This window comes from Carcharodon carcharias, chromosome 1, assembly GCF_017639515.1.
Source record: "Carcharodon carcharias isolate sCarCar2 chromosome 1, sCarCar2.pri, whole genome shotgun sequence".
Taxonomy (NCBI): domain Eukaryota; kingdom Metazoa; phylum Chordata; class Chondrichthyes; order Lamniformes; family Lamnidae; genus Carcharodon; species Carcharodon carcharias.
The window spans coordinates 263,097,884-263,114,102 of NC_054467.1; positions in this window are offsets into that span (position 1 = coordinate 263,097,884).

Below are 16,219 nucleotides of genomic sequence, written 5' to 3' on the forward strand. Positions count from 1 at the left end.
CTTCCTGAGCTAACACCTTCCTGAGCTAACACCTTCCTGAGCTAACACCTTCCTGAGCTAACATCTTCCTGAGCTAACACCTTCCTGAGCTAACACCTTCCTGAGCTAACACCTTCCTGAGCTAACACCTTCCTGAGCTAACATCATCCTGAGCTAACACCTTCCTGAGCTAACACCTTCCTGAGCTAACATCATCCTGAGCTAACACCTTCCTGAGCTAACACCTTCCTGAGCTAACACCTTCCTGAGCTAACACCTTCCTGAGCTAACACCTTCCTGAGCTAACATCCTTCCTGAGCTAACACCTTCCTGAGCTAACACCTTCCTGAGCTAACATCTTCCTGAGCTAACACCTTCCTGAGCTAACACCTTCCTGAGCTAACACCTTCCTGAGCTAACATCATCTTGAGCTAACACCTTCCTGAGCTAATACCTTCCTGAGCTAACACTTCCTGAGCTAACATCATCCTGAGCTAACACCTTCCTGAGCTAACATCATCCTGAGCTAACACCTTCCTGAGCTAACACCTTCCTGAGCTAACACCTTCCTGAGCTAACACCTTCCTGAGCTAACACCTTCCTGAGCTAACACCTTCCTGAGCTAACACCTTCCTGAGCTAACATCTTCCTGAGCTAACACCTTCCTGAGCTAACACCTTCCTGAGCTAACACCTTCCTGAGCTAACATCATCCTGAGCTAACACCTTCCTGAGCTAACACCATCCTGAGCTAACACCTTCCTGAGCTAACACCATCCTGAGCTAACACCTTCCTGAGCTAACACCTTCCTGAGCTAACACCTTCCTGAGCTAACATCATCCTGAGCTAACACCTTCCTGAGCTAACACCTTCCTGAGCTAACACCTTCCTGAGCTAACATCTTCCTGAGCTAACACCTTCCTGAGCTAACACCTTCCTGAGCTAACACCTTCCTGAGCTAACATCTTCCTGAGCTAACACCTTCCTGAGCTAACACCTTCCTGAGCTAACACCTTCCTGAGCTAACACCTTCCTGAGCTAACACTTCCTGAGCTAACACCTTCCTGAGCTAACACCTTCCTGAGCTAACACCTTCCTGAGCTAACACCTTCCTGAGCTAACACCTTCCTGAGCTAACACCTTCCTGAGCTAACACCTTCCTGAGCTAACACATCCTGAGCTAACACCTTCCTGAGCTAACACCTTCCTGAGCTAACATCCTTCCTGAGCTAACACCTTCCTGAGCTACATCATCCTGAGCTAACATCATCCTGAGCTAACATCATCCTGAGCTAACACCTTCCTGAACTAACACCTTCCTGAGCTAAAACCTTCCTGAGCTAACACCTTCCTGAGCTAACACCTTCCTGAGCTAACACCTTCCTGAGCTAACACCTTCCTGAGCTAACACCTTCCTGAGCTAAACATCATCCTGAGCTAACACCTTCCTGAGCTAACACCTTCCTGAGCTAACACCTTCCTGAGCTAACACCTTCCTGAGCTAACACCTTCCTGAGCTAACACCTACCTGAGCTAACACCTTCCTGAGCTAACACCTTCCTGAGCTAACAACTTCCTGAGCTAACACCTTCCTGAGCTAACACCTTCCTGAGCTAACACATTCCTGAGCTAACATCATCCTGAGCTAACACCTTCCTGAGCTAACATCATCCTGAGCTAACACCTTCCTGAGCTAACACCTTCCTGAGCTAACATCATCCTGAGCTAACACCTTCCTGAGCTAACACCTTCCTGAGCTAACACCTTCCTGAGCTAACATCATCCTGAGCTAACACCTTCCTGAGCTAACACCTTCCTGAGCTAACACCTTCCTGAGCGAACATCATCCTGAGCTAACACCTTCCTGAGCTAACATCATCCTGAGCTAACACATCCTGAGCTAACACCTTCCTGAGCTAACACCTTCCTGAGCTAACATCATCCTGAGCTAACACCTTCCTGAGCTAACACCTTTCCTGAGCTAACACCATCCTGAGCTAACATCTTCCGAGCTAACACCTTCCTGAGCTAACACCTTCCTGAGCTAACACCTTCCTGAGCTAACATCATCCTGAGCTAAAACCTTCCTGAGCTAACATCATCCTGAGCTAACACCTTCATGAGCTGACACCTTCCTGAGCTAATACTTTCGTGAGCTAACATTTCCTGAGCTAATACCTTCCTGAGCTAACATCATCCTGAGCTAACATCATCCTGAGCTAACACCTTCCTGAGCTCAACACCATCTGAGCTAACACCTTCCTGAGCTAACATCATTCCTGAGCAAAACATCATCCTGAGCAAACACCTTCCTGAGCTAACACCTTCCTGAGCTAACATCATCCTGAGCTAACCTCCTTCCTGAGCTAACACCTTCCTGAGCTAACACCTTCCTGAGCTAACACCTTCCTGAGCTAACACCTTCCTGAGCTAAACACCTTCCTGAGCTAACTCCTTCCTGAGCTAACATCATCCTGAGCTAACACCTTCCTGAGCTAACACCTTCCTGATCTAACATCATTCCTGAGCTAACACCTTCCTGAGCTTACACTTCCTGAGCAAACACTTCCTGAGCTAACACCTTCCTGAGCTAACACCTTCCTGAGCTAACACCTCCTGAGCTAACACCTTCCTGAGCTAACACCTTCCTGAGCTAACACCTTCCTGAGCTAACACCTTCCTGAGCTAACACCTTCCTGAGCTAACACCTTCCTGAGCTAACACCATCCTGAGCTAACACCTTCCTGAGCTAACATCATCCTGAGCTAACACCTTCCTGAGCTAACATCATCCTGAGCTAACACCTTCCTGAGCTAACACCATCCTGAGCTAACACCTTCCTGAGCTAACACCTTCCTGAGCTAACACCTTCCTGAGCTAACAAATTCCTGAGCTAACACCTTCCTGAGCTAACACCTTCCTGAGCTAACACCATCCTGAGCTAACACCTTCCTGAGCTAACACCTTCCTGAGCTAACATCATCCTGAGCTAACACCTTCCTGAGCTAACACCTTCCTGAGCTAACACCTTCCTGAGCTAACACCTTCCTGAGCTAACACCTTCCTGAGCTAACACCTTGCTGAGCTAACACCTTCCTGAGCTAACACCTTCCTGAGCTAACACCATCCTGAGCTAACATCATTCCTGAGCTAACACCTTCCTGAGCTAACATCTTCCTGAGCTAACACATTCCTGAGCTAACATCATCCTGAGCTAACACCTTCCTGAGCTAACACCTTCCTGAGCTAACACCTTCCTGAGCTAACACCTTCCTGAGCTAACACCTTCCTGAGCTAACACCTTCCTGAGCTAACATCATCCTGAGCTAACACCTTCCTGAGCTAACACCTCCTGAGCTAACACCTTCCTGAGCTAACACCTTCCTGAGCTAACATCTTCCTGAGCTAACACCTTCCTGAGCTAACACCTTCCTGAGCTAACATCATTCCTGAGCTAACATCATTCCTGAGCTAACACCTTCCTGAGCTAACACCTTCCTGAGCTAACACCTTCCTGAGCTAACACCTTCCTGAGCTAACATCATCCTGAGCTAACACCTTCCTGAGCTAACACCTTCCTGAGCTACACCTTCCTGAGCTAACATCTTCCTGAGCTAACACCTTCCTGAGCTAACACCTTCCTGAGCTAACACCTTCCTGAGCTAACACCTTCCTGAGCTAACATCATCCTGAGCTAACACCTTCCTGAGCTAACACCTTCCTGAGCTAACACCTTCCTGAGCTAACACCTTCCTGAGCTAACACCTTCCTGAGCTAACACCTTCCTGAGCTAACACCTTCCTGAGCTAACACCTTCCTGAGCTAACATCATCCTGAGCTAACACCTTCCTGAGCTAACACCTTCCTGAGCTAACACCATCCTGAGCTAACACCTTCCTGAGCTAACACCTTCCTGAGCTAACACCTTCCTGAGCTAACACCTTCCTGAGCTAACACCTTCCTGAGCTAACATCCTTCCTGAGCTAACACCTTCCTGAGCTAACACCTTCCTGAGCTAACACCTTCCTGAGCTAACATCATCCTGAGCTAACATCATCCTGAGCTAACAACATCCTGAGCTAACACCATCCTGAGCTAACAGCTTCCTGAGCTAACATCATCCTGAGCTAACACCTTCCTGAGCTAACACCTTCCTGAGCTAACACCTTCCTGAGCTAACACCTTCCTGAGCTAACATCATCCTGAGCTAACACCTTCCTGAGCTAACACCTTCCTGAGCTAAAAACCTCCTGAGCTAACACCTTCCTGAGCTAACACCTTCCTGAGCTAACACCTTCCTGAGCTAACACCTTCCTGAGCTAACACCTTCCTGAGCTAACACCTTCCTGAGCTAACACCTTCCTGAGCTAACACCATCCTGAGCTAACACCTATCCTGAGCTAACACATCCTGAGCTAACACCTTCCTGAGCTAACATCATCCTGAGCTAACACGATCCTGAGCTAACACCATCCTGAGCTAACACCTTCCTGAGCTAACACTTCCTGAGCTAACACCATCCTGAGCTAACACCATCCTGAGCTAACATCATCCTGAGCTAACACCTTCCTGAGCTAACACCTTCCTGAGCTAACACCTTCCTGGGCTAACATCATCCTGAGCTAACACCTTCCTGAGCTAACATCATCCTGAGCTAACACCTTCCTGAGCTAACACCTTCCTGAGCTAACACCTTCCTGAGCTAACATCATCCTGAGCTAACACCTTCCTGAGCTAACACATTCCTGAGCTAACACCTTCCTGAGCAAACACCTTCCTGAGCTAACACCTTCCTGAGCTAACACCTTCCTGAGCTAACACCATCCTGAGCTAACACTTCCTGAGCTAACACCTTCCTGAGCTAACACCTTCCTGAGCTAACATCATCCTGAGCTAACAAATTCCTGAGCTAACACCTTCCTGAGCTAACACCTTCGTGAGCTAACACCATCCTGAGCTTACACCTTCTTGAGCTAACACCTTCCTGAGCTAACACCTTCCTGAGCTAACACATTCCTGAGCTAACACCTTCCTGAGCTAACACCTTCCTGAGCTAACACCTTCCTGAGCTAACACCTTCCTGAGCTAACATCATCCTGAGCTAACACCTTCCTGAGCTAACACCTTCCTGAGCTAACACCTTCCTGAGCTAACACCTTCCTGAGCTAACACCTTCCTGAGCTAACATCCTTCCTGAGCTAACACCTTCCTGAGCTAACACCTTCCTGAGCTAACATCATCCTGAGCTAACACCTTCCTGAGCTAACACCTTCCTGAGCTAACACCTTCCTGAGCTAACACCTTCCTGAGCTAACACCTTCCTGAGCTAACATCATCCTGAGCTAACACCTTCCTGAGCTTAACACCTTCCTGAGCTAACATCATCCTGAGCTAACACCTTCCTGAGCTAACACCTTCCTGAGCTAACACCTTCCTGAGCTAACATCATCCTGAGCTAACACCTTCCTGAGCTAACACCTTCCTGAGCTAACACCTTCCTGAGCTAACACATCCTGAGCTAACACCTTCCTGAGCTAACACCTTCCTGAGCTAACACCTTCCTGAGCTAACACCTTCCTGAGCTAACATCATCCTGAGCTAACAAATTCCTGAGCTAACACCTTCCTGAGCTAACACCTTCCTGAGCTAACACCATCCTGAGCTTACACCTTCTTGAGCTAACACCTTCCTGAGCTAACATCATCCTGAGCTAACACCTTCCTGAGCTAACACCTTCCTGAGCTAACACCTTCCTGAGCTAACATCATCCTGAGCTAACACCTTCCTGAGCTAACACCTTCCTGAGCTAACATCATCCTGAGCTAACACCTTCCTGAGCTAACACCTTCCTGAGCTAACACCTTCCTGAGCTAACATCATCCTGAGCTAACACCTTCCTGAGCTAACACCATCCTGAGCTAACACCTTCCTGAGCTAACACCTTCCTGAGCTAACACCTTCCTGAGCTAACACCTTCCTGAGCTAACACCTTCCTGAGCTAACACCTTCCTGAGCTAACATCATCCTGAGCTAACACCTTCCTGAGCTAACACCTTCCTGAGCTAACACCTTCCTGAGCTAACACCTTCCTGAGCTAACATCATCCTGAGCTAACACCTTCCTGAGCTAACACCTTCCTGAGCTTACACCTTCTTGAGCTAACACCTTCCTGAGCTAACACCTTCCTGAGCTAACACCTTCCTGAGCTAACACCTTCCTGAGCTAACATCGTCCTGAGCTAACACCTTCCTGAGCTAACACCTTCCTGAGCTAACATCATCCTGAGCTAACACCTTCCTGAGCTAACATCATCCTGAGCTAACACCTTCCTGAGCTAACACCTTCCTGAGCTAACACCTTCCTGAGCTAACACCTTCCTGAGCTAACACCTTCCTGAGCTAACACCTTCCTGAGCTAACATCATCCTGAGCTAACACCTTCCTGAGCTAATACCTCCCTGAGCTAACACCTTCCTGAGCTAACACCTTCCTGAGCTAACACCTTCCTGAGCTAACACCTTCCTGAGCTAACATCATCCTGAGCTAACACCTTCCTGAGCTAACATCATCCTGAGCTAACACCTTCCTGAGCTTACACCTTCTTGAGCTAACACCTTCCTGAGCTAACACCTTCCTGAGCTAACACATTCCTGAGCTAACACCTTCCTGAGCTAACATCATCCTGAGCTAACACCTTCCTGAGCTAACACCTTCCTGAGCTAACATCATCCTGAGCTAACACCTTCCTGAGCTAACATCATCCTGAGCTAACACCTTCCTGAGCTAACACCTTCCTGAGCTAACACCTTCCTGAGCTAACATCATCCTGAGCTAACACCTTCCTGAGCTAACATCATCCTGAGCTAACACCTTCCTGAGCTAACACCTTCCTGAGCTAACACCTTCCTGAGCTAACACCTTCCTGAGCTAACACCTTCCTGAGCTAACACCTTCCTGAGCTAACACCTTCCTGAGCTAACACCTTCCTGAGCTAACATCATCCTGAGCTAACACCTTCCTGAGCTAACATCATCCTGAGCTAACACCTTCCTGAGCTAACACCATCCTGAGCTAACATCGTTCCTGAGCTAACACCTTCCTGAGCTAACACATCCTGAGCTAACACTTCCTGAGCTAACATCATCCTGAGCTAACACCTTCCTGAGCTAACACCTTCCTGAGCTAACAACCTTCCTGAGCTAACACCTTCCTGAGCTAACATCTTCCTGAGCTAACACCTTCCTGAGCTAACATCCTTCCTGAGCTAACACCTTCCTGAGCTAACATCATCCTGAGCTAACACATCCTGAGCTAACACCTTCCTGAGCTAACACCTTCCTGAGCTAACACCTTCCTGAGCTAACACCTTCCTGAGCTAACACCTTCCTGAGCTAACACTTCCTGAGCTAACACCTTCCTGAGCTAACATCATCCTGAGCTAACACCTTCCTGAGCTAACATCATCCTGAGCTAACACCTTCCTGAGCTAACATCATCCTGAGCTAACACCTTCCTGAGCTAACACCATCCTGAGCTAACACCTTCCTGAGCTAACATCATCCTGAGCTAACACCTTCCTGAGCTAACATCATCCTGAGCTAACATCATCCTGAGCTAACATCATCCTGAGCTAACACCTTCCTGAGCTAACACCTTCCTGAGCTAACATCATCCTGAGCTAACACCTTCCTGAGCTAACACCTTCCTGAGCTAACATCATCCTGAGCTAACACCTTCCTGAGCTAACACCTTCCTGAGCTAACACCTTCCTGAGCTAACACCTTCCTGAGCTAACACCTTCCTGAGCTAACACCTTCCTGAGCTAACACCTTCCTGAGCTAACACCTTCCTGAGCTAACACCTTCCTGAGCTAACACCTTCCTGAGCTAACACCTTCCTGAGCTAACACCTTCCTGAGCTAACACCTTCCTGAGCTAACACCTTCCTGAGCTAACATCATCCTGAGCTAACACCTTCCTGAGCTAACACCTTCCTGAGCTAACACCTTCCTGAGCTAACACCTTCCTGATCTAACATCATCCTGAGCTAACATCCTTCCTGAGCTAACACCTTCCTGAGCTAACATCATCCTGAGCTAACACCTTCCTGAGCTAACACCTTCCTGAGCTAACACCATCCTGAGCTAACACCTTCCTGAGCTAACACCTTCCTGAGCTAACACCTTCCTGAGCTAACACCATCCTGAGCTAACACCATCCTGAGCTAACACCTTCCTGAGCTAACACCTTCCTGAGCTAACACCTTCCTGAGCTAACATCATCCTGAGCTAACACCTTCCTGAGCTAACACTTCCTGAGCTAACACCATCCTGAGCTAACACCTTCCTGAGCTAACACCATCCTGAGCTAACACCTTCCTGAGCTAACACCTTCCTGAGCTAACACCTTCCTGAGCTAACATCATCCTGAGCTAACACCTTCCTGAGCTAACACCTTCCTGAGCTAACACCTTCCTGAGCTAACACCTTCCTGAGCTAACACTTCCTGAGCTAACACCTTCCTGAGCTAACACCTTCCTGAGCTAACACCTTCCTGAGCTAACACCTTCCTGAGCTAACACCTTCCTGAGCTAACACCTTCCTGAGCTAACACCTTCCTGAGCTAACATCATCCTGAGCTAACACCTTCCTGAGCTAACAACTTCCTGAGCTAACACCTTCCTGAGCTAACATCATCCTGAGCTAACACCTTCCTGAGCTAACATCATCCTGAGCTAACACCTTCCTGAGCTAACATCATCCTGAGCTAACACCTTCCTGAGCTAACACCTTCCTGAGCTAACACCTTCCTGAGCTAACACCTTCCTGAGCTAACACCTTCCTGAGCTAACACATTCCTGAGCTAACACCTTCCTGAGCTAACATCATCCTGAGCTAACACATTCCTGAGCTAACATCATCCTGAGCTAACACCTTCCTGAGCTAACACCTTCCTGAGCTAACACCTTCCTGAGCTAACACCTTCCTGAGCTAACACCTTCCTGAGCTAACACCTTCCTGAGCTAACACCTTCCTGAGCTAACACCTTCCTGAGCTAACACCTTCCTGAGCTAATACCTTCCTGAGCTAACATCATCCTGAGCTAACACCTTCCTGAGCTAACACCTTCCTGAGCTAACACCTTCCTGAGCTAACACATCCTGAGCTAACACCTTCCTGAGCTAACACCTTCCTGAGCTAACACCATCCTGAGCTAACATCATCCTGAGCTAACACCTTCCTGAGCTAACACCTTCCTGAGCTAACACCTTCCTGAGCTAACATCATCCTGAGCTAACACCTTCCTGAGCTAACACCTTCCTGAGCTAACACCTTCCTGAGCTAACACCTTCCTGAGCTAACATCATCCTGAGCTAACACCTTCCTGAGCTAACACCTTCCTGAGCTAACACCTTCCTGAGCTAACATCATCCTGAGCTAACACCTTCCTGAGCTAACACCTTCCTGAGCTAACACCTTCCTGAGCTAACACCTTCCTGAGCTAACACCATCCTGAGCTAACACCTTCCTGAGCTAACATCATCCTGAGCTAACACCTTCCTGAGCTAACACCATCCAGAGCTAACATCATCCTGAGCTAACACATCCTGAGCTAACACCTTCCTGAGCTAACACCTTCCTGAGCTAACAACATTCCTGAGCTAAACACCTTCCTGAGCTAACACCTTCCTGAGCTAACACCTTCCTGAGCTAACAATCTTCCTGAGCTAACACATTCCTGAGGCTAACACCTTCCTGAGCTAACACCATCCTGAGCTAACACCTTCCTGAGCTAACACCTTCCTGAGCTAACATCATCCTGAGCTAACACTTCCTGAGCTAACACCTTCCTGAGCTAACAACTTCCTGAGGAACACCTTCCTGAGCTAACACTTCCTGAGCTAACACCTTCCTGAGCCAACATCATCCTGAGCTAACAACTTCCGGAGCTAACACCTTCCTGAGCTAAAACCTTCCTGAGCTAACACCATCCTGAGCTAACACATCCTGAGCTAACACCTTCCTGAGCTAACACCTTCCTGAGCTAACATCATCCTGAGCTAACACCTTCCTGAGCTAACATCATCCTGAGCTAACAACATCCTGAGCTAACACCTTCCTGAGCTAACATCATCCTGAGCTAACACCTTCCTGAGCTAACATCATCCTGAGCTAACACCTTCCTGAGCTAACACCTTCCTGAGCTAACACCTTCCTGAGCTAACACCTTCCTGAGCTAACATCTTCCTGAGCTAACACCTTCCTGAGCTAACACCTTCCTGAGCTAACACCTTCCTGAGCTAACACCTTCCTGAGCTAACACCTTCCTGAGCTAACATCTTCCTGAGCTAACACCTTCCTGAGCTAACACCTTCCTGAGCTAACACCTTCCTGAGCTAACACCTTCCTGAGCTAACATCTTCCTGAGCTAACACCTTCCTGAGCTAACACCTTCCTGAGCTAACACCTTCCTGAGCTAACATCATCCTGAGCTAACATCATCCTGAGCTAACATCATCCTGAGCTAACACCTTCCTGAGCTAACACCTTCCTGAGCTAACACCTTCCTGAGCTAACATCATCCTGAGCTAACACCTTCCTGAGCTAACACCTTCCTGAGCTAACACCTTCCTGAGCTAACACCTTCCTGAGCTAACACCTTCCTGAGCTAACACCTTCCTGAGCTAACACCTTCCTGAGCTAACATCATCCTGAGCTAACACCTTCCTGAGCTAACACCTTCCTGAGCTAACATCATCCTGAGCTAACACCTTCCTGAGCTAACACCTCCTGAGCTAACACCTTCCTGAGCTAACACCTTCCTGAGCTAACACCATCCTGAGCTAACACTTCCTGAGCTAACACCTTCCTGAGCTAACATCATCCTGAGCTAACACCTTCCTGAGCTAACACCTTCCTGAGCTAACACCTTCCTGAGCTAACATCATCCTGAGCTAACACCTTCCTGAGCTACCACCTTCCTCAGCTGACACCTTCCTGAGCAAACACCTTCCTGATCTAACATCATCCTGAGCTAACACCTTCCTGAGCTAACATCATCCTGAGCAAACACCTTCCTGAGCTAACACCTTCCTGAGCTAACACCTTCCTGAGCTAACACCTTCCTGAGCTAACATCATCCTGAGCTAACATCATCCTGAGCTAACACCTTCCTGAGCTAACACCTTCCTGAGCTAACACCTTCCTGAGCTAACACCTTCCTGAGCTAACACCTTCCTGAGCTAACATCATCCTGAGCTAACACCTTCCTGAGCTAACACCTTCCTGAGCTAACACCTTCCTGAGCTAACATCATCCTGAGCTAACATCATCCTGAGCTTACACCATCCTGGGCTAACACCTTCCTGAGCTAACACATCCTGAGCTAACACCGTTCCTGAGCTAATACCTTCCTGAGCTAACACCTTCCTGAGCTAACACCTTCCTGAGCTAACACCTTCCTGAGCTAACACCTTCCTGAGCTAACACCTTCCTGAACTAACACCTTCCTGAACTAACAACTTCCTGAGCTAACATCATCCTGAGCTAACACGTTCCTGAGCTAACACCATCCTGAGCTGACACCTTCCTGAGCTAACACCTTCCTGAGCTAACACCTTCCTGAGCTACACCTATCCTGAGCTAACACCTTCCTGAGCTAACTACCTTCCTGAGCTAAACACCTTCCTGAGCTAACACCTTCCTGAGCTAATACCTTCCTGAGCTAACACCTTCCTGAGCTAACACCTTCCTGAGCTAACAACTTCCTGAGCTAAAACCTCCTGAGCTAACACCTTCCTGAGCTAAAACCTTCTGAGCTAACACATTCCTGAGCTAACAGCCTTCCTGAGCTAACATCATCCTGAGCTAACACCTCCTGAGCTAACATCCTTCCTGAGCTAACACCTTCCTGAGCTAACACCTTCCTGAGCTAACATCATCCTGAGCTAACATCATCCTGAGCTAACACCATCCTGAGCTAACACCTTCCTGAGCAACACCTTCCTGAGCTAACCATTCCTGAGCTAACAACTTCCTGAGCTAACACCTCCTGAGCTACAACCTTCCTGAGCTAACACCTTCCTGAGCTAACATCTTCCTGAGCTAACACCTTCCTGAGCTAACACCTTCCTGAGCTAACACCTTCCTGAGCTAACACCTTCCTGAGCTAACACCTTCCTGAGCTAACACCTTCCTGAGCTAACACCTTCCTGAGCTAACACCTTCCTGAGCTAACATCATCCTGAGCTAACACCTTCCTGAGCTAACATCATCCTGAGCTAACACCTTCCTGAGCTAACACCTTCCTGAGCTACACCTTCCTGAGCTAACACCTTCCTGAGCTAACACCTTCCTGAGCTAACACCTTCCTGAGCTAAAATCATCCTGAGCTAACACCTTCCTGAGCTAACACCTTCCTGAGCTAACACCTTCCTGAGCTAACATCATCCTGAGCTAACACCTTCCTGAGCTAACACCTTCCTGAGCTAACATCATCCTGAGCTAACACCTTCCTGAGCTAACACCATCCTGAGCTAACACCTTCCTGAGCTAACACCTTCCTGAGCTAACACCATCCTGAGCTAACACTTCCTGAGCTAACACCTTCCTGAGCTAACATCATCCTGAGCTAACACCTTCCTGAGCTAACACCTTCCTGAGCTAACACCATCCTGAGCTAACATCATCCTGAGCTAACACCTTCCTGATCTAACATTTCCTGAGCTAATACCTTCCTGAGCTAACATCATCCTGAGCTAACATCATCCTGAGCTAACACCTTCCTGAGCTAAAACCTTCCTGAGCTAACATCATCCTTGAGCTAATGCCTTCCTGAGCTAAAACCTTCCTGAGCAAACACCTTCCTCAGATAATACCTTCCTGAGCTAACACCATCCTGAGCTAACACCTTCCTGAGTTAATACCTTCCGGGGCGAACATCTTCCTGAGCTAACACCTTCCTGAGCTAACATCATTCCTGTGCTAACACCTTCCTGTGCTAACATCATCCTGAGCTAACAACTTCCTGAGCTAACACCTTCCTGAGCTGACACCTTCCTGAGCTAACACCTTCCTGAGTTAACATCATCCTGAGCTAACACCTTCCTTAGCTAACATCATCCTGAGCAAACACCTTCCTGAGCTAACACCTTCCTGAGCTAACACCTTCCTGAGCTAACACCTTCCTGAGCGAACACCTTCCTGAGCTAACATCATCCGGAGCTAACACCTTCCTGAGCTAACACCTTCCTGAGCTAACACCTTCCTGAGCTAACATCATTATGAGCTAACACCTTCCTGAGCTAACATCATCCTGAGCTAACATCTTCCTGAGCTAACATCATCCTGAGCTAACACCTTCCTGAGCTAACACCATCCTGAGCTAACACCTTCCTGAGCTAACACCTTCCTGAGATAACACCATCCTGAGCTAACACTTTCCTGAGCTAACACCTTCCTGAGCTAACACCTTCCTGAGCTAACACCATCCTGAGCTAACATCATCCTGAGCTAACACCTTCCTGAGCTAACACCTTCCTGAGCTAACACCTTCCTGAGCTAACACCTTCCTGAGCTAACATCATCCTGAGCTAACACCTTCCTGAGCTAACATCATCCTGAGCTAACACCTTCCTGAGCTAACACCTTCCTGAGCTAACATCATCCTGAGCTAACACCATCCTGAGCTAACACCTTCCTGAGCTAACACCTTCCTGAGCTAACACCTTCCTGAGCTAACACCTTCCTGAGCTAACATCATCCTGAGCTAACACCTTCCTGAGCTAACACCTTCCTGAGCTAACATCATCCTGAGCTAACACCTTCCTGAGCTAACACCTTCCTGAGCTAACACCTTCCTGAGCTAACATCATCCTGAGCTAACACCTTCCTGAGCTAACATCATCCTGAGCTAACACCTTCCTGAGCTAACATCATCCTGAGCTAACACCTTCCTGAGCTAACATCATCCGGAGCTAACACCTTCCTGAGCTAACACCTTCCTGAGCTAACATCATCCTGAGCTAACATCATCCTGAGCTAACATCATCCTGAGCTAACACCTTCCTGAGCTAACACCATCCTGAGCTAACACCTTCCGGAGCTAACACCTTCCTGAGCTAACATCATCCTGAGCTAACACCTTCCGCAGCTAACACTGTCCTGAGCTAACATCATCCTGAGCTAACACCTTCCTGAGATAACACCTTCCTGAGCTAACACCTTCCTGAGCTAATACCTTCCTGAGCTAACATCATCCTGAGCTAACACCTTCCTGAGCTAACATCATCCTGAGCTAACACCTTCCTGAGCTAACACCATCCTGAGCTAACACCTTCCTGAGCTAACACCTTCCTGAGCTAACATCATCCTGAGCTAACACCTTCCTCAGCTAACACCGTCCTGAGCTAACATCATCCTGAGCTAACACCTTCCTGAGATAACACCTTCCTGAGCTAACACCTTCCTGAGCTAACACCTTCCTGAGCTAACATCATCCTGAGCTAACACCTTCCTGAGCTAACACCTTCCTGAGCTAACATCATCCTGAGCTAACATCATCCTGAGCTAACACCTTCCTGAGCTAACACCTTCCTGAGCTAACATCATCCTGAGCTAACACCTTCCTGAGCTAACACCTTCCTGAGCTAACATCATCCTGAGCTAACACCTTCCTGAGCTAACATCATCCTGAGCTAACATCATCCTGAGCTAACACCTTCCTGAGCTAACACCTTCCTGAGCTAACACCTTCCTGAGCTAACACCTTCCTGAGCTAACATCATCCTGAGCAAACACCTTCCTGAGCTAACACCTTCCTGAGCTAACACCTTCCTGAGCTAACATCATCCTGAGCTAACACCTTCCTGAGCTAACATCATCCTGAGCTAACACCTTCCTGAGCTAACATCATCCTGAGCTAACACCTTCCTGAGCTAACATCATCCTGAGCTAACACCTTCCTGAGCTAACACCTTCCTGAGCTAGCACCTTCCTGAGCTAACATCATCCTAAGCTAACACCTTCCTGAGCTAACACCTTCCTGAGCTAACACCTTCCTGAGCTAACACCTTCCTGAGCTAACATCATCCTGAGCTAACACCTTCCAGAGCAAACACCTTCCTGAGCTCACACCTTCCTGAGCTAACATCATCCTGAGCTAACACCTTCCTGAGCTAACAAGGACCTGAGCTAACATCATCCTGAGCTAACACCTTCCTGAGATAACAACTTCATGAGCTAACACCTTCCTGAGCTAACAACTTCATGAGCTAACACCTTCCTGAGCTAACACCTTGCTGAGCGAACATCATCCTGAGCTAACACCTTCCTGAGCTAACATCATCCGGAGCAAACACCTTCCGAGCTAACACATTCCTGAGCTAACATCATCCTAAGCTAACATCATCCTGAGCTAACATCATCCTGAGCTAACACCTTCCTGAGCTAACACCATCCTGAGCTAACACCTTCCGGAGCTAACACCTTCCTGAGCTAACATCATCCTGAGCTAACACCTTCCGCAGCTAACACTGTCCTGAGCTAACATCATCCTGAGCTAACACCTTCCGGAGATAACACCTTCCTGAGCTAACACCTTCCTGAGCATAACATCATCCTGACTAACACCTTCCTGAGCTAACACCTTCCTGAGCTAACACCTTCCTGAGCTAACACCTCCTGAGCTAACATCATCCTGAGCTAACACCTTCCTGAGCTAACACCTTCCTGAGGCTAACACCTTCCTGAGCTAAACACCATCCTGAGCTAAACACCTTCCTGAGCTAAGCACCTTCCTGAGCTAACAACCATCCTGAGCTAACACCTTCCTGAGCTAACACCTTCCTGAGCTAACACCTTCCTGAGCAAACATCATCCTGAGCTAACACCTTCCTGAGCTAACACCTTTCCTGAGCTAACATCATCCTGAGCTAACACCTTCCTGAGCTAACACCTTCCTGAGCTAACACTTCTGAGCGAACATCCATCCTGAGCTAACATCATCCTGAGCTAACATCATCCTGAGCTAACACCTTCCTGAGCTAACAGCCATCCTGACTAACACATTCCTGACTAAACCTTCCTGAGCTAACATCATCCTGAGCTAACACCATCCTGAGCTAACACCTTCCTGAGCTAGCACCTTCCTGAGCTAACATCATCCTGAGCTAACACCTTCCTGAGCTAACACCTTCCTGAGCTAACACCTTCCTGAGCTAACACCTTCCTGAGCTAACATCAT